At 49.3% G+C, this 26,508-nt stretch overlaps 1 protein-coding gene and 1 long non-coding RNA gene across 14 annotated transcripts in view; one reads left to right on the top strand and one right to left on the bottom strand.

Annotated features, from left to right (window-relative positions):
- LOC135964664 (ATP-dependent 6-phosphofructokinase, platelet type) overlaps positions 1-26,269 on the bottom strand; it is a 46,182-nt gene extending 19,913 nt beyond the window's left edge. For 7 of the 13 annotated variants that reach the window (XR_010577185.2, XR_010577186.2, XM_074000313.1 and 4 more), the window contains exons 1-2: positions 25,919-26,269; positions 22,486-22,691 (exon numbers count right to left, since the gene is read on the bottom strand). The gene's annotated coding sequence lies outside the window, so the exon portion shown is untranslated. The remainder of the gene's footprint in view (positions 1-22,485; positions 22,692-25,918) is intronic. The other 6 variants (XR_012417087.1, XR_012417086.1, XR_012417088.1 and 3 more) reach the window with 1 other exon arrangement.
- LOC135964663 (uncharacterized) lies at positions 8,400-10,834 on the top strand. Its single transcript, XR_010577183.1, has 2 exons — positions 8,400-8,879; positions 9,644-10,834. It is a non-coding gene; the product is annotated as an uncharacterized lncRNA (long non-coding RNA).
- Positions 26,270-26,508: the final 239 nt, after the last annotated feature.

Genomic DNA, 26,508 nt, shown 5'->3' with positions numbered 1-26,508 from the left:
AGCAGTTTGGGAGGCCGAGGCGGGCAGATCGCTTGAGCCCAGGAGCTCAAGACCAGACTGGAAAACATGGCAAAACCCAGTCTCTACTAAAAATACAAAAAAAAAAAAAAAAAAAAAAAAAAAAAAAAAAATTAGCTGGTCATGGTGACATGTGTCTATTCCCAGCTACTCAGGAAGCTGAGGTGGGAGGATCACCTGAGCCCAGGAGGTGAAGGCTGCAGTCAGCCAAGATTTGCGTCACTGCACTCCAGCTTGGGCGACAGAGTGAGACCCTGTCTCAAAAAAACAAAAAGCAAAAACTGTATAAATCATTACTGAAGGGAGCTGGCCGGGCACAGTGGCTCACGCCTGTAATCCCAGCACTTTGGGAGGTCGGGGTGGACAGATCACCTGAGGTCAGGAGTTTGAGACCAGCCTGGCCAATATGGCAAAACCCCATCTCTAATAAAAATACAAGAATTAGCCGGGCATGGTGGCAGGTCCCTGTAATCCCAGCTACTCAGGCGGCTGAGACAGGAGAATCACTTCAACCCGGGAAGCAGAAGTTGCAGTGGGCTGAGATTGTGCCACTGCACTCCAGTCTGGGCAACAAGAGCAAGAGTCCACTTCAAAAAAAATAAAATTAAAAATAAAAATAAAAGGGAGCTAATGCTTTTCATTTAAGGGAAGGGAGAAGAACATTCAGTATTTATACATCTCACGCACACATCTGCAGTGGTGCCCTGAAGTATTCAAGATTCACATTCCTACAAACATAGCTCAAAACTACTCACCAAGTTACATGCTAACAGCACATGCACTGCAAGAATGCTACATTATATTTTTAAAGCATCTATGTCCAATGTTTTAGCATACTGGCGGTTTTGCCTTCAGGTGCTGTATGCCTAAATTGTTACATGTTTAGTCATTCATTTTAGAATTTATGACTTGCTTTAGACAAAAGAAATATATTTAAACGTAAGCTACTAAATTAATGACTTAGGGGAAAAATTACTAAGTTAACTTGGAAGTTAAACTTTGCAAACTGAATTTGTTGGACCTCATGTAAGCTAGATGATCAGTTTTTTAAATTGTTGTGTGTTTCCCTCGAGGATGGAAGTCTCCTCTTTTCTCTCATCCACTGTGCACACCACTGCAGCCTGTGCCTCTTGTCCACCGTGCCACAGTGCGGCCTGCAGTTTACCCTGTACCACGCCTTCCACACCTTAGTGACTTTCAGGTAAGTAGAACCAAGAAGGAAATGAAAAGCAGATAAATGACCTCCACCCCCACATCCAGGATGCAAATGTTAAACATTCATCAAAGTAAAACCAAAAAGCCATGTTAGCTCACGATTGTAACTGGTAGAGTTATGTGCATGGCAATTTTAAAAGTCTAGTTATGTAAAAACCTAATTGAAAGTCTCAAGAAATACAAAGTTTATACAAAAAGACATCGGCAGGCATTGACAGTGAGGAGAGGGCTTCACTCTGCATCCAGCCTGTCCTGGAAGCCACGGCCAAATGCCAGGTTGTATAGATCCGAAAAGCAGAAAAAAACAAGTGTTGAAATGTGTACAGTCTCAGCAATGTACAAATTCAATGTAAGATGCTCAGAAACCTTGAATTTCCAATCAGAAAACAGGAACATGAGCAAGTTGCCCAGCAGTGCCCACCTTCTGCTTACGGCACGTATAACAGGAACGCTGGCCACCTTGGGGGGACAGAGGCTTCCTGGTCACATTTGCTCTGGCAGTCGCACAGCTGGCCCCGCCACAAACACCTGGCTAATACTGAAAAACCACCCGCTCCCTGGGCTTTGCTCACTCTAGCCGGGAGAGCATATTTACAGAGTACATTATCGACTGAGTCCTCGTTCAATCCGTCAAACTTGTTGAAGGCCGGGCAACCCCATTCCTGGCCCAATTAAGTGAACTGAGCAGAGCAAATGCCCCCAGTTGGACGGCACTCAGTCACAACAGCAGCGGCCACTGTTCACAGGGTGCTGGCTTTGTGCCGGGAACAGTTCCAAGCGTCTTCTTTCTGTCTGAAGAATGTGCACTGCAACGCTGTGGGGCCATTTGCAACGTCCACCAGAGTTCTGAGGCAGCCAAGTCTAGGCTGTCTGTGGGCCTCGCTGCATGGCAGTCCACGTCCCCTGCAGACAAGACTTCACTGCAGGGACCGCGGGTTCCAGGGCTGCCTTGAGGCACATGCTCCCTTCACCACCTCTTCCTGGCCCCTGACACCAACCCTCACCACCACTGCTGCCAACACTTTATTTTCCCATGGCTCCTGAGGGGCCTATTCTTTCTGCCATTCCCTGCTCCCTGCGTCCAGCTTAGAGGATGCCCACATCAACATCAACGCTCACGTAATCACCACCCCTTCCATGGGGCTTGATGCCTAGGAGTCTCAATATCAGAAAGTCAGATTCCTGTGCTTGTTGGAGAATTTCTTCCCATTGTGGAAGTGAAGGAGATAAAATTCTAGGTGCCTGCAATAACCTCATTTCCACAGCTAAGCAACTTCAGTAGTAGCACAAAACAGTTTTTTTTTTTTTTTTAACTTTTTTTATACAAGCTAAAAACAGTTTAATTTTTACATCCACGTTCTCATCAGCTCCCACCTGGTGAGCAGGCAAATAGTAATTTTCAAAGAATCAAATTGTTCCATAATTTTAACACTTGGCATTATCACTATTAAGCAAGAATTATCCCAAAAATACACGATGATCTTGTTCTCACATTCAAAAATTGGTTGTCACACAGTGAAATAGCTCTTAATGCAAGGGAATGTTTCTTTTCAGGTTTCTGTTCTGGAAAAAAAAAAATCTGGCAAAGAGATAAACATTAATTATGTAACTATCCAAAATGCCTCCAAGAAAAATAATGTCATCCAATTAGTTCTTTAGAGTGTTACAAATGCAGCTGAGTTTTAACAGTAATTTGTCCATAATTATCAAAAGAATCTTCAGAAATCTTGATACTGAATGGATAACCATAAATGGATATAAAACGCAAAGGCAAAGCGGAAGAGTTAACATTTGGGGTAGATTTTGGCCCCTATTTTTAACATACGCATAGTTATTTACCTAGCTGAACTATATCCCTCTCCTCCTTCCTAGGCTCTTCAAGCCTGATTTTCAAGCATAGACTGGTTTTTGGTAGGTGAAGGCAGTTTTAAAAGATGTCAGGATCAGGCCGGGCACGGTGGCTCAAGCCTGTAATCCCAGCATTTTAGGAGGCCAAGGTGGGCCGATCACTTGAGGTAAGGAGTTCAAGACCAGCCTGGCCAATATGGCAAAACCCTGCCTATATTAAAAATTTTTGTAATTAGCCAAGCGTGGTGGCACACACCTATAATCCCAGCTACTCGGGAAGCTGAGGCAGGGAGAACTGCTTGAACCCAGGAGGCGGAGGTTGCAGTGAGCCAAGATCACACCACTGTACTCCAGCCTGGGCGACAAAGTGAGACTCTCTCAAACAAGCACTTAGCCCTCAGAAGAAGCTTGAGCATCCCCTGCCCCAACCAACCCAAGGAATCACATGGCAATGGTTATCATCTGATTTTGACACAATAAAGTTCTATTCTCCTCTCTAAACACAATGGTAAACACTTGCCATCAGCCCACAGAAACTCCCAGGACCCAGTAACACCGGACGAGCAAGATTAATGGGCCACGTATGCAGGGTTCAGCTGCAGAAAGTGATGGCACCAAGAATGTGTGTGCTCAAACCAGATTCCTCGCTTTCAGGGTGGAGGGTCTCCCCGGGAAGATCATCCAGCGGGATGGTTTCCACTTCCACCATGAGGAGGGAAACGGGGGTTTCCAGAGGACACTGACAGGACTTGGGACTACTGCCCCTTTGTCCTCTGTTCTGTTACGGGATGAGGGTGGGCTGAAGGCAGGTTCTCCCTACATCTTCTGGGCAGGAGAGATGGAGCTGACAAGTGGACGACGGCTTTTCCAAAACATTCCCATGTTCATAACCTGTTATCGACCAGCTTTCCCTGGAGATCAGTGAAGCAGCAGCATTGATTCTCTTCCATTAGGGACAACCCGGTGGCACGGGAGGCCGGAGACGGCATCCGCGCTGGGTCAGCCTCTGCGTGGGTCTGAGTCAGTCACTTGTGCCTGGGCCTCAGCATGCTCGTCTGTCAAATGGGCAGCCCCACAGACCAGTGACTTTCAAGCAGAGGTCCAAGGAGGTTGCCCAAGGACAGGGAGGGGGAGGGGGGAAGAAGAAGAAAACTGTCCAGGGAATGGGGGGGGGAGGGGAGGACTGTCCAGGGAAAGGGAGGGGGAGGAAGAGGAGTGTGGAGGGAGGAGCAGATGGGGGATTCTCTGAGGAGGAGGACCAAGTTTCTGAGGTGTCTTGGAGTCAGAGGTGGCAGTGGCTTGGGCTCTAGGCCCTCTGTTGCATAGTTTTAGGCTTTAGCTATATTTGTGAACCCTTTAAAAGATTTAATTTGAAGAAAACCGGAGTTGAGGATACCTTGCTTCTAAAACACAATTTCTCAAGCCTAAGACTAAGTGCTAAGCATTGCTCATTCTGTTACCGTCTTTTCCTCCTATTTAAAATCAGCCGCACACTGCCAATTCTCCCTTCAGTGTAAACACCACCTTTTCTGAGGATCTCAAACAGCAGAGCGAGCAGCCCGTGATCCCGGCCGTGTGCACGAGGAGCGAAGAGCAGACGTGCGGTGAGGGCTGCGGACGACACGAGAGGCTGAGGCCCAGCACCTCCCTGCACCGCTGTGCTTTGCCAGGCCTAAAGGACACCGTCACCTCTGGGGTGAACAAGCAGCACAAGCTATCAACACTTATTCCAAAGGAACAAGAAGAAAATTCAAACGAAGTTAACACAGTTATCCCAACACAACCCTGCAACAGCCCAGAAACAGGAGGGCCAGTGAGCCTGAGACGGGCGGTTCCCACAGTGGGACAGCGACATTGGCATTAGGGCTTTTTGGCAAAAATAGACAAAAAAGGTAACATGGGCCACCCATTATTTCCTGCCAGTGGAAAGACACCCACAGGCCCCCAGATGCCAACGGCCCCCTGGAAACGAACCCACGCAGTGCCTCGGGTCTTCACACGAGCAGGACACACACACCACACTTGGCTCCCACGCCTGAGAGTCCAGGGGAATGGCAGGAAGTCCCCGCAGGACAGGGCATCCTGTGAGGTCAGTGCAGGGCTACGCACCTCAGAGGGGCCCCCGGGCAGGTGCTGTCTCCCCAAAGGATGAGCCAGTCCTGACCACACCCAGATCGCGGTGGCCTCCAAGCCGAGTGCCAACATCTCACGTCCAAAGGGATGCACAGGTGCCTGCTGCGCGTGGAGCCCAAGCCCCTCTCAGAGCTCAGGACGAACCCAGTGTCCAGGTCCGCGGCCGTCACCAGCCAGGAGAGGCGTCTGGGGCACTTCCCAGCAATGGCTGTGGGAAGTAACAACTCAGGCCCATCAGGGGTTTCCTCATTATGCAGGTTTTAGAAGTGGACACAGAGGTTCAGGTCTAATGGCACAAACATCGACGGATCCCATGGAAATGCGGGCGTGGCCCCTACATCCCACCAGCCTGCATGGCTCCTCCTTTCTACTCCCATCACACACGTCCCCACCCAGCCAAGCCCCTTCTCCTTTTCCCCACTGGATTCATCAAATCAAATCTCAGTCCTTGGCAAATGTACCATTAGTTTATTTACTTCCCAGAACAAAAGCACACTTCCAGTTAACATGACACCCCAGCTATGATAGAAGAGCCTTAATTCAGACATGACATGGAGGAACAGAGGGAGGAGTGGTCGAGGACTGTCCTGGAACCGGCAGCTGTTTTCTGGGGAAAGCCTCCGTCCCACCCGAGCCTGACACTCATGCCACACTGTCCCCATGGTATCTGAAAGCTCCATGAAGACAGGGTCACTCTGACCCCTTCACACCTACAACGCCAAAGAGGAGCAGGAGTTCAGGAGAAGTCTCCTGCTAGTGCTGAAGACAAGAATAATTCCTTGTGCTGTCCAGAATGTCAGAAGAAAACAAGGCACCATGTAGATGCCTTGCAGGTGAATTTTGGAATGATTCTACCGAATGCCAGTCATCCTTTTTCAGAACAAAACCAATACCGGAAAACATGTGTCGCCAGCAGAGAGATGGTCCTTTAGACGGCTTACAAACACACCTACGTTACGCTGAATTTATCTCAAGCCACCCTCTCTGCGCTAATGTAAAAAGTCTCCTTTATTAACCAGTAGCCTTTCTCATCTGGTGCTTTTTAACAAGCAAAAGGGTCCTGTAACACTCAGGCATTGTCTAAAACGTCAAATGGAAGCCTAGAATCCTCTTCTGTGCAGCTTCACTGCAAAGTATTTTGACATGAGCCAAATCGTGCTATTTCTACACCTTCATAGGAAACTCAATGCTTCATCAAGGAGACACAGCATGATTTCTGCTAGGCACAGAAACTGGTGGGGTGGGAATGGGGCTGAGGGAACATTACATAGAAAGCCCCAATAATCACCTGCATGAGAGCCACACTGGCCGGCAAGCCCCGGTCGGCTTGGTCTCTACAGTCACAGGCGTGAGGCCTGGAGGGCAGACACCTGGCACTGCTGCCCACCCCAAGGTCGTGGCCTCTGCCCCTTCTCTGCTGCCCATCAGTTCCAAGCTTCTGGCAATACCATCTGCTGCCCCCACTGCCTGATCGACTCTTTGTGAAAAGCAAATGTTGCCAGGATAGCTTATGAGTGCATCTGCCAGGAAAGCAGCTCCGATTGACGTTGAAACCCCGTTCTCGCACCCCTGGCAGCTCCCCTGCCCGCGATGTGTACATGCTTGCAGCTCTGACCTCGCTCAGTGTCCACACAGGTTCTGTCCCCTGGAGAGCCGAATGCAGACTCAATGTTGAGTCAGAAATACACAAAGAGGGTGACGGTTACGAACTGCCCGCCTGTCCCTCAAAACACAGGTTGAAATCCTCACCCTCAATGTGATGCTGTCAGGAGGTCTTTGGGAGGTGATGATGTCCCGAGGCTGGAGCCCCGTGAATGGGGTTTGTGCCTCAGAAAGGAGCCCAGCAAATCCGTTGCCCTCCCACTGTGTCAGGGCCAGAGAGAAGGCGTGCGCGAACCAAGAAGGGGCCCACACCAGAATCCCCCCATGCGGCACCCTGATCCCGCCTTCCAGCCTCTAGAACTGGGAGAAACAAATTCCTGTTGTTCATAAGCCACTCAGTCAATGGTGTTTCGTTACAGCAGCCTGAGCTGCCTGAGATGACAATGCTCACCGTCCTACAGAGACGGCTACTCCCCTCTCCCAGAAAGAGGGCTTAATTAAAATCCCTGTCTCTCCTCGCCGCCACCACAGATCTCATTCCCCCACCCCGTAAGCCAGCAGTTGCTAGGATTAAAGGAAAAGGAGGATCGTTTTAGACCAGCCCCTCCATGCCTGTCTGAAGCCTTTGACTTTGCCCACTTCCACGGTGGCCGTGTCACCGGATTCCCCATGCCAGCTCTGCGTCTGCACTGGGTCCCAGGCTCTGGACAGACTTCTCCAGCTGTCCATCCAGCACACCCATTTCCCCTTCTCCTTTGCAGATTGTCCTTCAATATCCAACCACCCTCTCTGCAACCCAAGGCCTTCCGATCCAGCCATTCAGGGTGAGCTCAGCCGTGCACTGGAGTCCTTGGCTCAGGTAACCCAGGCCCAAGACATTGGCACCAACGATCTACTGACTGTGGGGTCTGCACAGCCACTAGCTGCCCCAGCCACACCAGGGCCTGGGAGGGGAGGCAGAGGAAGCTGTGAAGCTGCCAACAGCTGTGCGGGGACAGGGGTCCCTGAGATGAGGAGGATGCCATGGAAGGAAATTCAGAGAAAGAGCCCCAGGGCTGGACGGGTCATGCCCAAAGCCTGCACTGCTGAGTTTTCCAGGTTTCTGAACTCAATCGCTGACCCACACAGCACATGATTCCTGAGTGCTGACCCTGCGTGGCATTGGATATGGCAATAAAGCAGGCCACCCACCTCCCCCCCCCCCCCGCACATACACGGGGCCTCCGTCCTGGCGGGAAGGCAGGCCTGGGCGCCCAGCTGGCACCACGAGCCTGGGAAGGGGGTCGTTTCAGACGGACAGTGGGTGCAGCCTTGCCAAAGCCCAGCAGTCATCTGCACTGCCACAGCCAGGCTGAATTCAGATCAACCGCACAGAAACCTGACCCTCTCAAGGGCACGCCTGAGCTCATTAGGGACAGACACAGTCTCCTGCTTATCTCCAACACTTTCTGGGCATGTCTAGTTACAAACGGACGACGCAGTCTTGGAAGCACAGATCCCAGGCCTCCCCCCATGCTCCTCTCCTTGGTGCCGTTGATGGGAAGAGGCAGGTATGGCCGCGAGGCCGCACACCCACAGCCACACTGCCGCTGAGACACGGGCCTTTGACGGTTACTTCTGCCAAAGAACTCTGCTCCATCTTGGAGCACACCATGGCGGGCAGGAAGCTCCACCCGGAGAAACAGTGATGCTTCTCCCCAGGGCCAATGGAGGGCACCCACTGCCCTGAATTCAGCAGCTTACTTACATTCTGGAAAACATCTGAATTATGGGGAACACTAAAATGAAAAGGTCACGGAAGAAAGCTTAGAAGACCGTGTGAAGTCTCAGCAAGTCCAAACGTTTCTGAACCAAGACTGCTGGGGTCGACAACCTTACAGGGAAAGTTTCCACACGGGCCTTCAACAAGCAATGCTCAGCAGAGTGCCACGCTCTGGGCAGAACCTCAGACACCACAAAGTCACATCAGAGCCAACAGCAACTGAAATACAGCGCTCTCCTAAGATGTGTGCGTTACCTGCAGAAAGTTACTAGACGCTAAGATGGGGGAAGAAAAGGATAAGGTTAGAAACAAATTTAAAGTAATTTCTGCATACAAAAAAATTCTATATCCACTGGCTTTCTTTCTGGGCGTAACTACTTTTACATGAGATGCACATCCCAGTTGGAAGGAGTCTGGGTTTTCCGTGGGTAGAGACGAGGGCTCTCCAGGAAATGTGAACCCTTTCTCACTCGCTGAGCCCTGAGGCCATCCTGACCTGCCTGAGCATTTCCCTGCTCTGCCTCCAGCCAGCTCCTTCCGGCACTCACCTGGCTGCTCCCCAAGCCTGCACTGGCCCAGGATCTCCTCTTCTGCTGCTGCCAATCTTCTGCTGCTAAACTTTCGCTTTAGGGCAAATAAGTTGGAAACTAAAAAGTTATAAGACTCCCTTGTTTTTTAAAAATTTGTCTTTTCAGAAAACAAAGAACACTAATTCTACTTTCATGATTTAATATGTTGCCCCCATCTGCATGTTCATGGATATGTGTTTTTATATATATTTTAATCAATACTTATAAAAGCATGCACTGTTGGCTATAGTCAGTTTAATTACATTTGATGTAAGGAGTTTGAAATTCGGTGAATTCAGGCACTCAAAATTTAAGCCCTTTGACATCTATTAATCAAATGGAAATATGACAAGTAGACATTACAAAAATCAAGAGAAGTGTTCAATAAAAATCCTGGACTTTTAGATATTTTCACAAATGTAATGTATATATTAGTACACAAACTTGAGCATTTTCACAAATCTTTGAACTCAAATTCCATTCTTAACTTTTACAGGTAAATGAATATCCATATGTGATTTTAAGCAGCTCAAGCATCAGCTCTTAAAAACAACCAGAAATGCTGCGGGCAAATTCTACTGAACAGCAAATAACGGAACTGCACCCAACAACCCAGGTACCTCCCCTGAGGCATCTGGAACATGAGGATTAGGAGCAGCCTTTGCTTTCTGAGGTGCCTGAGAGTGGGGATTCCCGACTCCCCAAGTCTAAGAAGGCCTCAGCGATAAGGAAAACTGGTTAAAAAAAAACTCTGCTGGCTCCCTGCCACGGGCTCCTCGATCTCACTTCCTCTCTGGCCCTCAAAGCCTGACTCTTGGTCCCAGCCCTGCTGCTCACTGGGGTGAGGCCATGGGCGTCACTGTACCTGTAAGGGGAGAAGCTGGTCAGGATACAGGATCCTGGCTATCCTGGCAGTGCTCAAGCTGATACTGTAATTAATTTTGTAGTGAGTTACTTAAGGCAAAATTTAACTTCTGAATAATTTAGATACGTGTATCCTAACAGGAAAATCCTGAACGTAGAACACAGGCCACACCCTCACACAGATGTTATCTGGCTAGCACTCTTTTTTGTTTGCCTTTTCAGTAGATATTTTTAAAAGCAGTTTACAGTTCATAGCAAAATCAGGAGGAAAGTACGGAGTCCTCACATATCTTCTTCCCCAGCACAGGCAGAGCCTCCTTCGTTCTCCTGCCCCCACCAGGCCAGCACGTCTTTATGACTGACAGATCCGCATCAACACAGCACCACCACCCAGAGTCCACAGCACACAAGAGGGCTCAGAGCCTGCTACTGCTCATTCTGTGGGTTTCACAGACGTGGAACGGCATGGATTCCCCCATGAAAACCCTACCCGGAGTTGCTTCTCCACCCTACACTCCTCCCATTCATCCCTCCCTTCCCCAGCCCCTGGCAGCCACTGACCGTTTTACTGTCTCCACAGCTTTGCCTTTTCTAGACCGTCCTGTGGTTGGACTCAGACAGCAGGCAGCCTTTCCAGATTGGAGACTCACTTGTCAACATGCATTTAAAAGATCCGTGTCTTTTCATGGCTTAGTGGTCCAGTTCTTTTTAGCGCTGACTAATATCCCAGTTTCTGACATACCACAGTTTATCCATTCACCTACTGAAGCGCATCTTTGTTGCTTTCTAGTTTTGGCAATTATAAATAAAGCTGCTGTCAACATCTGTGTGACATTTCCGCATGGAAGTAAACTTTCAGCTCCTCTGAGTAAACGTCCAGGACTGTGATTGTTCCTGTGGTCGGAGTGCTTAGTTCCACGGAAAACCACCATGCTACCTCCCACAGCAGCTGCCCCACTTCCCCCAGCAATCAGTGAGGGTCCTGATGCCCACACATCCGCCAGCACGCGGTGGTGTGGGAGTTCCAGTACTGACCAGGCTGCTGGGTGCACAGTGACGCCTCGCCCTACGACATAAGATGCGGGCCATCTTTCCACGTGTAGGTTTGTCATCTGTGCATCTTCTTTGTTGGGGTATCTGTCCAGGTCTTTGGTCCATTTTTAATCAGGTTGTTCATTTTTTTGTTGAGTTTTGAGAGTGTCCTGCATGGTTTGGATAACAGCCTTTATCAGATGAGTCTTTTACAGATACATTCTCCCCATCTGTTCCCTGCCCTCTCCTGCTCCTGAGACAGTGTTTTATTTTAAAAAAACCACTTTAGACAGAAGATGGACCTCCAAGCCCATCACGGTTCTCATTTTGGCCATGGTCACCACCCTCCCAGCCCTGGTTCCCACCTTTCCACGATCTGCTGGTCCTGTGGGGGTTGCTCCATACGAAGTCCCTAACATGTCTCCAATGATGGCAACATAAAAGCAGGCAGTTTGCAGGTAGGAAGGAGCTGATGGAGGCCGGAGCAGCATGAGAAGGCCAGCAGCTTCATCCCTCGGGGACACGCAGGCCTCTCAGATGTCTCTCCAGGTCACTTCCCAAATGAAGTACCTGCCTTGGCCATGGGCAGGAAGCAGGACCTGGCCTAGATCTCAGCATATTTGACCTGGCACGGCATTTACAGGTGAGCCTCCGTAACCGGAAACTCTACTCTGGGGAGAACCCATTTTCGTTCTCAAGGCTTTTAATTAAGAAATCAAAGAGCAATGCCTGGAGTGAGGATGCAGGGACTCTGCGTGACCCACACGCTCGTTTCCACCTGGCGCAAAGGACCCTGGAGTGAGGGTGCAGTGCCTGCTCTGAGTCACCAGCACACTCATCGTTTCTACATAAAGAACCCTGTGAGTCTGTCCCAGGACTTTTTAGCCTAGACTTAAAAACTCACAGCCCAGGACACCCTAACCATTTTAAGAACCTGAGGGGTGGGCCAAGGGGATCTCACAGACTTTGGTGCCGGCTGTGGGGTCAGGACAGGGCAGCTGGGGCTTCCCGCAAGCACTTCCGGGAGGCCGTGCAGTGGCCCGAGACTGGTTCCAGCTCCTGTCCTCGGTTCTCATGCTCAGCAGTGACAGGAGCCCTCCCTTCCAGAGCAGTTCCTGGCTCCAGGCCCTAACGTCCATGTCCAGGCCCCTGGTGGGGCAGCTTCTACCCCAGGGAGGCTGGGACCGGAGACAGCCTGGAGCTCTAGGCAATCCTGGTAACCACCTGCTTTCCGAAGTGACTGCAGACAAACTCCTGCTTCCAAAACCTGGCACAGGCTGTGTGAGGCCTGGAACGCAGGAGGTGCACTTCACAGAGTCCCTGCTCAGATGCAAAAGCAAGGCTAAGTGCAGGAAAATTATTTAATTACCCTCATGGTCATCAAATCATAGTCACTTAGACCTATGTGTGGCTAGAAGTATACACATTATAGAAGTGTATATAAATGTCAATATATACATGCTTATTTTCCTTTTATGTACCTTACATACATATGTATACGTGCATATGTATAAAACATTGATGATAAACCATAGCTAAGATTTCAAACCTCAGTCACAAAGATCTCACAAGCAAATTACTATTCTTAAATTCTAAATAAGGACGTAACATTTTACATTCTTGCGAACAAAACGTTCTCTATTGGCATTTTATTTTAAAAACCAAGAATGTACTCCATTCTCTCAATTTCTATTTTATTTATTTATTTATGTTTTTTTTTTTTTGAGACGGAGTCTCGCTCTGTCGCCCAGGCTGGAGTGCAGTGGCCGGATCTCAGCTCACTGCAAGCTCCGCCTCCCGGGTTCACGCCATTCTCCGGCCTCAGCCTCCCGAGTAGCTGGGACTACAGGCGCCCGCCACCTCGCCCGGCTAGTTTTTTTGTATTTCTTAATAGAGACGGGGTTTCACCGTGTTAGCCAGGATGGTCTCGATCTCCTGACCTCGTGATCCGCCCGTCTCGGCCTCCCAAAGTGCTGGGATTACAGGCTTGAGCCACCGCGCCCGGCCTTCAATTTCTATTTTAAATAATCACTTTCGCTGAGAGATTCTATAACTTCCTACACACATTGATTTCCAATCATAGCTCATTAGTTCAAGAAAAACTGCTCTATGGGACTTTTGCTATTTTAAAGCATAATGATGTCTCTCTCTCTATACCCAAGAATAGAAAGATGCCCGTGCAGATGTTTCCAAAGCAATTCAGATGAGATGGTCTAGACACACAGTTTAAGACAATCACATTTTCAAAAAAAAAAAAGAAATCACATTTTCAATGGCAGAAGACCAAGACGAAATCCAAGATGTTCTGAAGGCATCGCCTTTTATTTAATGTATTTGTAATTTGAGTGGAACATGACGTCCTAAAAGATAACCAAATAGTGCATCACAGCCCTTAAAACCCACAGTATAAAATCTCTTTTGTTTTAAATACACTTAATTTTGTCACATTTTCTTTTTGTAATTTCAAAATTTCTAAAGGTCCTAAAGCCTCAAATCAGGATAGAATTGGACTTTGGCAATTCCCAAAGTCACAAGCAGGTTGTATGTCCACAGCTATTTGGAATGTGGTTTCTGATGGAAGCTTCTATGAATGCACATGGAATCCCTCTGGACTACAAAGGCTGACTCAGCGTGTCTCAGAATGAAAATATATACATTTGTGATGGACACCAGAACAGATACCAATTACTAAAACAACAGGAAAGTCTACAGCACTTCTCATACAGAACGAAGGCAAAGTGTTTGAGGAAAAGTCTTTCCAAGTGAAAATATCAGAGCTGATTGGAACAAAGAAGATTCTGAAGAAGATCCTGGCTTCTTTACGAGACTTCAGAATTTTCCTCATCTGCAAGTGAAAATGAACCTCCTGCTTGTCCACTGAGGACAGGGAGAGAACAGGGTAGGATACAGACCTTCAAACACTTCATAGGGGGAGAAAGGAAGACGGGCCAGCCCCGTACACCCATCGGCACACCCACACCAGCTATGCAGATGACTCAGCTAACTGCGATGGCCGGGCATGTCAATGAGACAGCCGGACACGGGTGACCTGCCAAGAGACAAGATAGCCAAATCTGGGCGGAATCCCTGGAGGGTGGTCACTCCAGGGCCTCTCAGGTCTGTGCCCAGGAATCTGCATTTCCAAGTAGCCCAGATGAGTTACTGCCCAGATGCCCTCACCAGTCATGGCTCACACAGGCAGCAGAACCCCATATGCCTCCTCCTCCTGTGACGTCTGGCATGGATTTTCCTTAATTGCCGACACCGTGTTCCTCTACATCTACTCTCACCATTGGTCCCGAGTTTACTGAACTTACCAACAGAACAAGAGAAGGGAACTACAAGGGAAAGCATCCACCTGAAATAGGAATGACCAGGGCTCACGTCAGCGGACACAGCAAACGCAGCACATATTTGTGCACGGCTCACCACTCACAAAGCCCACAGCAGCGCAGTTTCCACTCAGAACGTCCGGGTGGCTGTAGGCAGGGAGAAGATGCTGCACAGCTGTTTCTATGCTAAATACTTGAAGGTGTGAATTTTATTACGTATAGAAAAATGTGTGTTTCGCATACAAACGTGTGCATTTATGTTAAATACAGGAAAACACGTAATCCAGGTATTTCAGTTCATACCACTGTGGAGGCTTTTCAGTTTCTTTTCATACAACTGCCCAACTGGGGCCCAGAACCAACACCCACCAGCTGTGTCACTGCATCTGTTTTACTGTCACACACCAGCCCTACCCCACAAACAAACAAACAAAAAAAACAAACAAAAAACCAAAAAAACAAAAAATCAAAAAACAAAAAAAACGCCATGGCACTTAATAAAAAAATAATTTTACAACATTATTAGAGATGACTTGTGATCCTCTTTGAAGAGATTGCAGTACCTGAAGGATTTCAAATACAAGTATGTTCTGGGTCTCCTGATCTCAGGACCCGTCCACACTGGTGGCTTTAACGGTGCTTCGTGGAAACTTCCAGAAGGCATGTGTGTCATGTCTAAGAGCAACCTAGAGTTCACGCCTCAGCACTGTATGCCTCTTTTTCCTCATCCCGCAAGCACCGTCTTCTCCCAGGGAGCTGGTGCTGTGCCCTGAGGATCTGTCCCACCAGTCCCTGCCAAGTCCCTGGTGCCATTGTGGAGAACCAGCCTCCGTCTGTCCAGGTGTGTTGTGCAGAAAGCAAGTCATCCAAATCTGTTTAAAAAACACACATTTGCGACGCCTATAGGCCTCAGAAGGTGGAGGCAGACAGGATAAGGGCAGCTGTCATAAGAACTGAACATCAAGCCCGTCTGTCTGGCGACTGATGGATGCTGTCTGCAGTGAGCCACTGCACATTTAGCGAGGCTGTCTGGCTCCTCACCTCCGCCAAGCCTCCACCCGTCGCGTCTGGCCTGGATTCTCTGACACCTGCATGGACTTCACCTACTTCATTAACTCAGTTCACTAAGGCCCCCTGTACCGCAGCAAGGACGGCAGTGGTCGCACCTGCGGCCACTTATCCTCTCTGCATCTAGCTCCTCTCCCTGAGGCAACAGCACCTCTGAAGTCACAGCCTGGCCTCCCAACTCTCCTCCATCCCGGGCTTCTTGGCATGTTGTTCTGCTGCACACACCTCAGCAAATACTGCTGATTAGCCAGAATCACCCAGAAATCTCTTAACCTTGAATCTGGCTGCTTTTGTAATTTGTAGTATTTGTAATTCTGGTGTGATTTGAGGAGCAAATTTTAAAATTAGAGAAGATGTGGTTTTTATTCTCTCCTTTCTAACTTGTAACCTTGAAAATTCTAGTAGCAGCAAGGGTTTGTTGAAAGTAACTTCCACCAAATAGAACCTATTACAAATGTACTACAGAGTGTCAAATAATCACATAGATGTAAATAGAGATGCAGACACAGATATAAAATCCAATGGTTAAACCAGATTGAGAAATGCTTGCCAGTTTGTAGAACTTCTAAAACTTGATATAAATGTTGGTTTAAGGGATACAAGATGTTATGAGATGAGATGAGATGCTTGGCCTAGAACCACAGGCTCTCTCCTCTTTATAGCAGAAAATCCATAAGGAAGTCAAATCTGAAAGAACCAGGTACCGCTGAACGACAATCAGCCATCCTTCCCATCCCTGGGCCAGCTGCGGTGAGTGCAGCCAGTCGTTCACCAACATCCATCATCTATCCTCCAGGACATGGCTACAATTTACTCCCAGCTCCCTGTCATTATGTAGATTAGGTAAATCATGGCCACTCTCACCCTAAGCCAAGCCTCCCCCACCTCCCACCCCGGCAGCGTGGTAATCACCCAGTCCCAACCACAGCAAGGACAGCCGTGTCCTTGGGAACGCAAAGCAGGGGTCTGGAAGGAACCTGGATCCCTGAATACTTCATGGAGTAGTCACCAGCCTGGAACTTCCTCCCCTTGAAGGGTTGGCAAGAGAGAAAACCTCCTTGGTTCCTCAAGCTACAATACTGCCGAGTCTCTGATCACGGCATCCTTACCCACCCTCGTCAGGAGCCGTTCATGCTCATTAAGACATGAGAACAAAACTGCAGTGGCACAGTCACACACACCCAGAACGCAGACCACCTGCTGCTCACATTCATCGTATTAACACCAAAAAGCCACCGTGGTGGATATCCCGGATGTGGACACTTGGCGGCTTCTTGCTGGAGATGCACTTTGTGCATTTATCGCACGACCATCTGGGCGTCAGGAGGGGCTGCGCAGATGGCAGCTGTGCACGTCCCAGGGAGTCTCACCCGCTGGACTCTCGGCCAGCTCCCAGCATCAGCGCCCACAGGGTCCTCTCCTCTGGGAGCACGTGCTTGGACGCTACAGTGTCCTGTGGATCCACACAACCGCGCTGTGTGCCCCAGAGCTTAGAAAGTACCACTGCATCAATGCGTCCACAGGTGAGGCCGGGGGCAGAAGCCAACCTCAAGCAGTTACGGTCCTCCGTGGGGCTGGCGTCCAGGCAGGAAGGCGACTCAGCCGCTCTCCTCTCACTGTGGAACTCCTAGGTCCCCACATGAACAGAACCTAAGTAATAGGCAAGAAACAACAGGAACGAGAACACGACCAGCAGCTTCTGAGATGGGCAAGCTGGGCTGCTCATGAGATACCTGAAGGGGACGGTGCCAGAGCCCCTCCCAGTGACCTGTGAGGACTGCGCTGCTGGCATCTCCCTAAAACCAGGCCAAGTCGAGTTAGACTCGAGGCTTCCCAGGAGTGGGCAGATCCATTCAATCCCACAAGTCTGAACCTTCTAAGGCCATCTCATGGTCCTCATCTCACAGGTGGGAACCAGGACACTGCACCATAGACCCAGCCCCAAGCCCACGTTCCTTCCTCTACACCACACACCAGTACAGTGAGCACTTAGGGACTGGGCATTCATGTAAAATACTGTTGAACTGAAACTTCTGATTTAGAAAAAGTTTAATTCCTACTCACAGAACTGAAAGTGTTCTGTCCTAGGAGGCGGCAGTTGTAGTTAAGCATGAGAGAGGAAGAAGGGATCCGAGGGGTACCAAGTATTAAATATTCATCTAATTCCATTCACCACGTTGCCAAGCTCCTGTCACCTGCTTCATTTTCTGTCCTTAAAAGACACAATAGTTAGGTCTTAAAATAGGCAACCCGTTTTACTGATGCTTAGCTATAAAGGAGCGAGCTACGTATCCAAAAGAGAGATATGGGAAAACACAAAATGTACACGAGCGATCGGGTGGGAGGGCAGCTGCAGCAGCATCGTTGTCTGCTGCATTGTGAGCCAGCCACGTGGGCTGGACAGCTCACTTAGCCACTGAAATTACATCATCATCTAAGATTTTTGTTGCAGTTACTTTGATAAATTCTCCCTCCTGCTAGGGAGAGTAAGGTTTAGCTTGCTTTCTTTTATTTTTTGAGTCGGAGTCTCGCTTTGTCACCCAGGCCGGAGTGCAGTATTACAATCATGGCTCATCGCGGCCTTGACCTTCTGGCTCAAGCAATCCTCCCGCCTCAGCCTTCCAAGTAGCTGGGACCCACAGGCGAGTTTCATTTCTTTGCTAACAAATTCCTAATTCACCACCGCGCGGTGAGCCCGTCAGGGCCATCTGCCTGGATGTCCACCTTGCTGACTGGCTGTGTGGTCTCTAAGGAGGATGCACCACGGTTGCCCGGGCTCTGCACGCGATGCCGAGTCTCCATGTCTGCCGCCGTCTAAGGGATTGACAGCCCGGAGCATCCCGACGTGCCACCGTGAGCCAGGCTTTATTCCACAGGGCTACTCTGCTTCCCGTGACGAGATGCAGCACGTGAGCACAGATCAAAGGGTGTCAACAATAACACATTCCCCAGATACTAAACAGAGGACCGAGGCTTTAGTTCCTTATTTATTTGCTATGGGCTTGATTCAAAAACAGCTTTCTGGGATCCTGGGGACAAACATCTCTAACTAGTGAGAATTCTGGCTTTAGTAACAGGAAAAATCACCTAATGCCCATTTTGTAACTGCTGTTCTCATCAGAACTTGAGGCCAAAGAAAGGGAAAAATAAGAGGAGGACCAAGGTCCTGACACCCCAGTTTGTACAAGGCCAACCAGCCTGCTGGAGGGGGTGAAAGGAGTAATGTTTTTAAACTGCCAAGTTTTAAAAACATGGCTGTAGGCTGGGCACAGTGGCTCACAACTGTAAGCCCAGCACTTTGGGAGGCCGAGATGGGAGGATTGCTTGAGACCAGGAGTTCAAGACTAGCCTGGGCAACACAGCAAGACCCTATCTCTTTAAAAAGAAAAAAAAAAAAGGCTTTTATTAAAATAGTACTAAAAAGGTTAATACAATAAATTACTATGTCAACATGGCACCCCCTGCTCTCAGACGAGGTGGGTTCTCTGTGGCTACAATGAGGCCCGGAGAGAAATGTAACCGGCATCACAGGGAGGAAGGTCGACCCTGAAGCCCCATGACACTAACTCCTGTACAGTTTGTTAATCAGCCTGAAGTCTCCTCCGCCATCAGACAGAAGCCTGGTTTAGAGGAACGCTGCCCACGGGACCCGGGTGGACTTCCGACCCTGGCCGACCAGACAACCCCACCCTGGGACCCTGCTGGCAGCCCCGACTGGACAGAATGGCCTCGTGTCCTTTCCCGCCAGAAGCTGCAGACCCTGAGCCAGTCCTGGCTGTGACTGAGGCTGCGCATAAACGTCTGTGCCCCAAAGCTCACCTTTGTACATGACACGCTGAGTCCACCTCATTTCAAACGTTACGCTAGCCCCAAGGCAAACATGGAAGTTACAGGTTAACTCATTATGCGTGTGCTAGACTTTCCCAATAAGTATTCAGACATTCCATGAACCGCATGAAGAAACCCCATTTTCCCTGTAAACGTTCAGACATTCCATGAACCCGATGAACACACACAGCGAACAAAAACCGGAACGTTTAACGCCGCGACCTCCCCCGCTCCTGAGGGGCGCGTGCTTACAGCTCCCCCGAGACCACATTTCCCAAAGCACAGACTTACTCTGAAAATAAAACCTCCTTTTTTTCCTGTCTCTGCACATCTCGTGGTCGTGTTAACAACTATTGCTACAAATATAAATGGGGTATCATCCGTGCTGGTCACCCAATTCCTACCACCAAAGCTTCAGGGCCCCCCAGTCTGATGGAAGCTTCTATCGCCCTAAAGCCAACTCTGGAGGCGAAGGCCGAGCTGGGGAAAGACTGTGTCACTCGCAAATCCACACCACGGGGCCCTCTGCATTTGTGTGTAAGGAATTCTTGGCCTGTCCTGGGGTTTGGGGAAATCAGGATGCAAGTAGATACCGTACGCTCTGCCATGGGACCGTGAAGTCTGCGGAACCTCAGAGGAACAAGGACAAATGGCTGCAGGAGTCCCACAGGCCGAGCCTCGATGGGCTCCTGTGTCAAGAACACAGACACGCCAGGAGGAGCAGCCGATGCAGGCAAAGCTTGCAACCCCAGCACGTGGCAGCGTCCGAGTGTTGGGGCCTCTGGACAAGCTCTACCACAACTGCCATATTCTGTGGCAAAATTTTAAAAATAGGTTTTAACTAGTTACAACTCTAACTTGTTTTACAGATAAACAGAACACAGGGTACCAACAGCCTCAAAATACTTTGCCTAGAACCAAGTCTAGAATGCAGATAGCTGCTGCTCCGAGTGTGACGAGTCCCCTGTAGTGCCATAAATCCTAGATCTAGGTGACTAAGTGCTCTTGCTAAACCAGAAGGCACCCTCTGGCCCCAGGCCAGTCCATCAGCCCGGGCAGAAGCTTCTAAAGTAAGTGCCTGTGGATCTGTATTGGACGGATGTAAACCAGGCAAAGTCACAGGGGCTCATCCTGGAAGCCCATCCGTTTACCCACTCATGCCCTGGAGAGCCCTGCCCCCAGCTCCACACCCGCAGTCACGCTGAACCACAAGAACTGGCTTCTAAGGCCCTTAAGCCACTCCCACTCTCCCCTGGACAGACCCTTCTCAAACCATGAGGCCCAGAGTAGCCTTAACAGGTGGTCCCAGCAGAACTGGTCACTGCACTTTCTTACTGGCAAGTGAGTCAACAGTTACCTAAGTAGAGCAACCAAACAGGATGTTTTTCCACTTAAAAGGTCTCATTTTTGTCCATTTAGGATAGTGTGTGTGTGTGTGTGTGTGTGTGTGTGTGTGGTGGCAGGGGTTCTTGTTCTGTCACTCAGGCACAGTGTACCATGAGTAGAGTGGTGCTATCACGATTCACTGCAGCCTCAACTTCCCAGGCTTGGGTGATCCTCCAGCCACAGCCTCCCGACTATCTGGGACCACAGGTGCACACCACCACTATCTACTTTTTTGTAGAGTCAGGGTCTTGCTATGTTGCCCAGGCTGGTCTCAAACTCCTGGGCTCAAAACTCAATCTACTCACCTCAGCCTCCCAAGGTGCTGGGATTACAGGTGTGAGCCACTATGCCCAGCCTAGAATTGATATTTCTTAAACTCTTACTGAGTTTGACACATGAATTCCACTTACATAGATATCCGCACACTCTCACAGCTCAAGGATTTTTCTGAATCTCGATTCTGTCCATTCAAGGTCAATATCTAAAGAAAGGGCCAGAACTGACCCTCCCTCAATGAAGCCTAAGGGCAAATGCAGCAGCATCCTCAGGGTATGAGGAGACAAAGAAAGAAGGGTGGAAAGTAGACGTTGAAATTCCGGTGTTAGAATCATAATCACCAACACTTTAAGAGACAATCTGCTTTCCAAAACATGTAGCTGCTGGATTCACTTCAAAGTCACCAGATTCCACAGGCAGGCGCTCAGAGAGGCACAGCTTTCTAAGGCCGCCCGCCCTGGGACAGCGTAACAGCCTCGGGGCAAATAAACAAAGGCTTGTTTCTCTCAAGGACAAAGGTTCTCAAGTCCTTCCAAATAGTTTCTTCTTCTAAATCAGTTAGACGGCCTCGTACAACACTGTTTAGAGTGCCAGTGTGCTCAGAAGTGTGAAGTGAAAGTACATCTCAGGACCCCAAAATCACTAAGCTAAAGGGAAGACAAGGTGGGGAACGGCTTAGGGCAAACTTGCCTCCCAGGCTCCTAACAGAGACTGGAAGAAAAAAGAAAGAAAAAAAAGGCATGTACCTCCCTCACAACCGTTGGTCCACAAGGAAATTCCTCAGGGACAGAGGGCAGAACTCAAAGTCACCATCTGCACACGGAGATAAATGCGGGTCTTACTGCTTTCTCCGGAAAGGCTCACCGGAAACGCATCTGTCTCTGATCTACCTGTGACCTGGAAACCTGGACCAAACCAACGTACATCTCACATATATTGATGTCTCACATCTCCCTAAAATGTGTAAGACCAAGTTGTGCCCCAAACACCTTGGGCACATGTCCAGGACCTGAGACTATCACGGTGCATCCTCAACCCCTCCTGAGGCTGTGTCCCGGCTGTATCCTCAACCCCTCCTGAGACTGTCACAGTGCGTCCTCAACCCCTCCTGAGGCTGTTTTTAACCTTGGGAAAATGAACTCACTGAATGGGCCAAGAATTACCTCAGACGCTTCTGGTTTACAGGAAGCATTCTCTCATGCATGTATAATGCAATCATGTGGAATTACAAAATGCCACTTTAGTAAAGGCTGAAAGAATTAGGGTTTGATGTGCTTTAAAAAAAAAAAAAAAAAAAAAAGAACGTTCTATTTATCAATGGACAATGAAAGCCCACACCCCCCTCTGCAGTGATGATGTCAACTGGAATGAGGGGCCCCCTCCTGTGGAAGCAGCAAAGGCTACCCTCTGACCCCACTTCCCAGAGTCCAGGCTTTCTGCTGCTCAGGGAACAGCAATCCCAGCTTCACAGGGCTCAGGCCACCAAACCCAACTCCCATCCATGCTGGAGAATCACCCCAGGGACCAGCGAAATGGCAGGCGCAACTCTCACCTCATCCCCTTAAAGGGGAAAAGGCATCTTCCCGCTCTTCTTCCTGCTGGTGGGAACAGGGGCAGGAGTTGCAGGGTCAGGAGTCGGGCAGCAGCCTGGGTCCCTGCTAGTCACAGATGGCAAATGCCAACCAGCCCCGACCTTCACTTTGCAGAGAAGAAATCCTCCTCTTTTGTCAGGTCCCTGTTAGAAGTTTGCACCCATTCCTTTAAAAAAAAAAAAAAACTTAGATACAACATGGGTGTTTTGCTGACAATATTTCAATTATCTGGGGGCCTTGGGTCGAGTGACGCCAAAACAGAAAACTGAACCCTGTTGCTCAGGAAACCACCCTCCAAGCCCCATCTACCCTCCCAGGCTGTCACCTTATGGTGTTTGTCTGCTAGATGATTATTTTTTAACAATAAATGCTCTTAAGAGCTAGGTGTACAGAACAGACAAGAAGTCAGCTCAGGTTGAGGGGAAGCAGGAACAGACCCCTCTCCCTGCAGGACGGTGGAGGAGGAACCTTCAGCACCTGGGTTTGTAGGATGCTGGATCTCTGAGAGCATCTCTCACAGCTCAAGTACGGCCAGACCTTCCTCTGCCACAGCCTGTTCAGGAGAAGGCAGCACCCGCCCTAGAGACCGACAAGCCCTGTGTGGGGTTCAGCTGGAGCTGAACTTTCCTCCCTTGGTGAGAGTCAGGGCCAGCGGTGAGGAGGAGAGAAGCAGCAGGCATGAGGGGCACTGTGGCAACTCCATGCCACGCTAACTCTCGTCTGATGTGCTCCGGCCAAAACCACGCTTCTCGGAGGGCGTTTCCCTTCACACATCCGGAAATCATCAACGTCTAGTCTCCTCACAGGACAGATCCTTCCCCAGGAGGCAGACACTTGGCTGTAACACGTGGTAATGAGGGGCGAGCCTTCGTGCCCATTCTGTAGTGTTTCCTGTTACCTATTTTACCTTAAGCTAAAAATGGTTTCCATTTAGACTCCGTAGTGACACAGCAGAACACACTAGATTCAGTGTGATCCCACACCCGTCACTGCTGACCTCAAGTTCTTTATTTGTTCATTTTGCTTCTAGAGTTTGTACTCTATCCCAGGGTTCCAGGCCTGTGGATTCAACCAACCATAGTTTAAGAATACTTTTTAAAGGTGTTTGTACTAAGCATTCAGACTTTATTATTCATTAAACAATATCGTTTAACAACTACTCGCATGGCATATCCATGGTATAGGTGTTACGAGCAACCCTGACATGACAAAGTCTGCAGGAGGATGTGCATATGTCATATGCAAACACGATGCCGTTTTATACCAGGGACCTGAGCACCCACAGACCTTGGTATCCATAGGCAGTCCTGCAACCCAACCCCGTGGGCACTGTGGAATGGCTATAATAGAAAATACAGAGGTTTTAAACAGTTATGTACTAAATCTAATCTTTTGTTAAGAAATTACTGTGTATCACGTGTATTATTTGGAAGTCCTTCCTGGCCCAGAGACCTGACATGTTCTTATCATCTTTTCATCCACTGATCTAACTTAGTCATTCCAGTAAGTTTATTGAACACAAATCAATTTTACAATTACATTCTTACAGGAATCACACTCATAATGTAAGCTGCTTTGGTTTTTAAAGTGAAATAACCAATAGTTTTGACAACTAGCTATATCATAGAATAACACGATAAAGCAGCCCCACGACATGCAAAAACATGGGGTTTCAAAGCCAACCACTATCAAACACATTACAAACCCCTAAATACGGAAATGTTTTACACCACGACAGATATTCCAGAAAAAAACAAGATGTTCAAAAAAGCCTTATGCAGAAAGCCACTTTCCCCCTTCATTTTTCACACAGTTTCCAGAAGCTTGTGTTTGGCAATAACCATGAACTAGAAGTAGCGTCCGCTGCAACTACTGCTACTGAAACACAGAATATTAAAGCAAAAAAAAACCAAAAAAACAAAAAGACACAGCATATTTCCTATTGATGAGAATAGGTAGAGTGTTATAAGAATGAGTGTGTTCTAAAGGCAACAACATTCAAATTCTAGGTCTCCCGCAGACACTAGACGGTAACCGCCAAAGCTTATGCACTTGGCAACGTTCAAGGAGACCAAGTTCAGAGCCGTCACAAGGCAGCACCATCCTCAAGTGATTATCTCAGGTGGGTTTGAGGGCAAGTGCCCCCATCACAGTGGGAAAGCTGCCCAGCTTCGTCATCCCACGTCTTCAATAGTTTCTTTACACTGGGAACCAGTGAGCAAAACCTAAAACACTTCCTCAAATCTCAAGATAGTCTTGAGAGCTCTTCTCCTTGCCCCTTCTCTTACTGAGAAAGCCTATTTTGCAAGCAATCTGTAGTGCTTACCAGAGCTGGGGCAGGAGGAGACCTAGTGTTTGGTAGACCGAGTTTCAAGCGTGGGGAGACCGGGAAGTTCTGGAGATGGATGGCGATGATCGCGGCATGATAGTGTGAACACTCTTAATGCCACCAAACCATACACTTAAAAATGGTTCGAGTGCTATGTAAGTTTACCACAATCAAAAGACTGAGAAAAGTCATCTATAATTACTGTCTCCAATATCTTGCATCCTGTAAGGTATATTTGCTTTTTGAAATCCTCAGAGCAATCATGAAAGACTAATACCCTGTCGTCTCTGAAACACAAGCAAAGTCAAGGGTTTTGATTATAGGAAAGTAGCTGGAGAGCAAAGCGTCCGTTAGACACGGCAGCCGTGGTAGGACAAACACATGGTAGGAAGGTGGTGGTCATGCTACACGCAGATGGGAAAGGCGTGGGGAGCCACAACACCAGAGGTTTGGGAGGCACCTGGGCAGGAGCTGAGAATGTACCAAACACGTTCGATCACGCAACATTCACGGACCCCGAGTCCAGGCACGGCCACTGACATCCACTGTGCCCAGGGTGTCCTCTGCCACAGAGATACACACCCTGCCGAGGATAGTGCACAGATTAAATGTCAAAGCACAGACATGCTCAGGTCCAGCTTCTCAGATGGAAGCAAAAACACATTTCGCAGGCCCCAGCAGCATGACTCTCCACCTGACTCTACCCCCGTCCCATTTATTCTCGAACCCGTCTCTCCCGGACCCCACAGCATGACTCTCCACCTGACTGCACCCCGTCCCGTGCATCTCCGCACCTGTGTCTCGGCCCTCCCTCCTTCCCTCGTTGGGTCAGGCACCAACAGTCCACTGTGTGCCTGGTGCACTGAACCTTGTCAGGGGCCTCTGGGCCGCGTGCCAGGACACGCACCTGGAAACTCCCAGTGCACATGTTGGTCTCCTGCAGGACGCTTGGCTCTTCTATCTGCGGGAGCCGGCACCCACCCGTACAACCGACTCCACTCTCAGAAAAGTCACAGAAGGCTCCTCACCAACCCAGCAGCACCCTGAGGCCACATCCCACTCACCTGCTGGCTCCTGAGCCTCCCGCCCTGTGACGGCTCGCTCCTTCCTGAGCTCCTTCGGCTCCCTGCCTCGATTCCACTGGTTCTTTCCTGTCGTCTGGCAGGGTTCTACCAGGACCCTCTGGCTCTCACGACACCCCAGCTCCACAGACCCACCCACTGGGTAGAGCACATACGTCCAAGCCCAACCTTGCTGATATGCTCCAGCTGGCCCTGGACTCGAACCACGCTGCCGTAGCTTTCCATCAGTGTGGCATCTGCGAGTTACCTCCTGGGTAATGCCAGGTGATGGTAACATCAACCAGGAGGCACCGCTGAGAAGCAGAACGCATGGTGCGGTGACCCAAACGTCACATCCCTCAACAGACGCTCCGTGTCTTCTCTCTTGGCAGAGCTTCGCTGTAGGAAGGAGGCCGTTCCTCCAGTGCTGCTACTTCCAACACCAGGGAAAGCAAGCTTCAGAAATGAACGGCGTCAGAAGCAGGACCCACCAGCAGGGCTGCCAGCGGCCAGACGACCACAGCCCCAGCATTCCCCAGCCAGCACAGCTGACAGCCCAGGCTCTAGAAATGCACAGCTTCAACCTTTGGAGT

The sequence above is a fragment of the Macaca fascicularis genome, chromosome 8, assembly GCF_037993035.2.
Source record: "Macaca fascicularis isolate 582-1 chromosome 8, T2T-MFA8v1.1".
Classification (NCBI taxonomy): Eukaryota; Metazoa; Chordata; class Mammalia; order Primates; family Cercopithecidae; genus Macaca; species Macaca fascicularis.
Note: the sequence above shows the minus strand (reverse complement) of the source record. Positions and strands in the feature narration are given on the sequence as shown.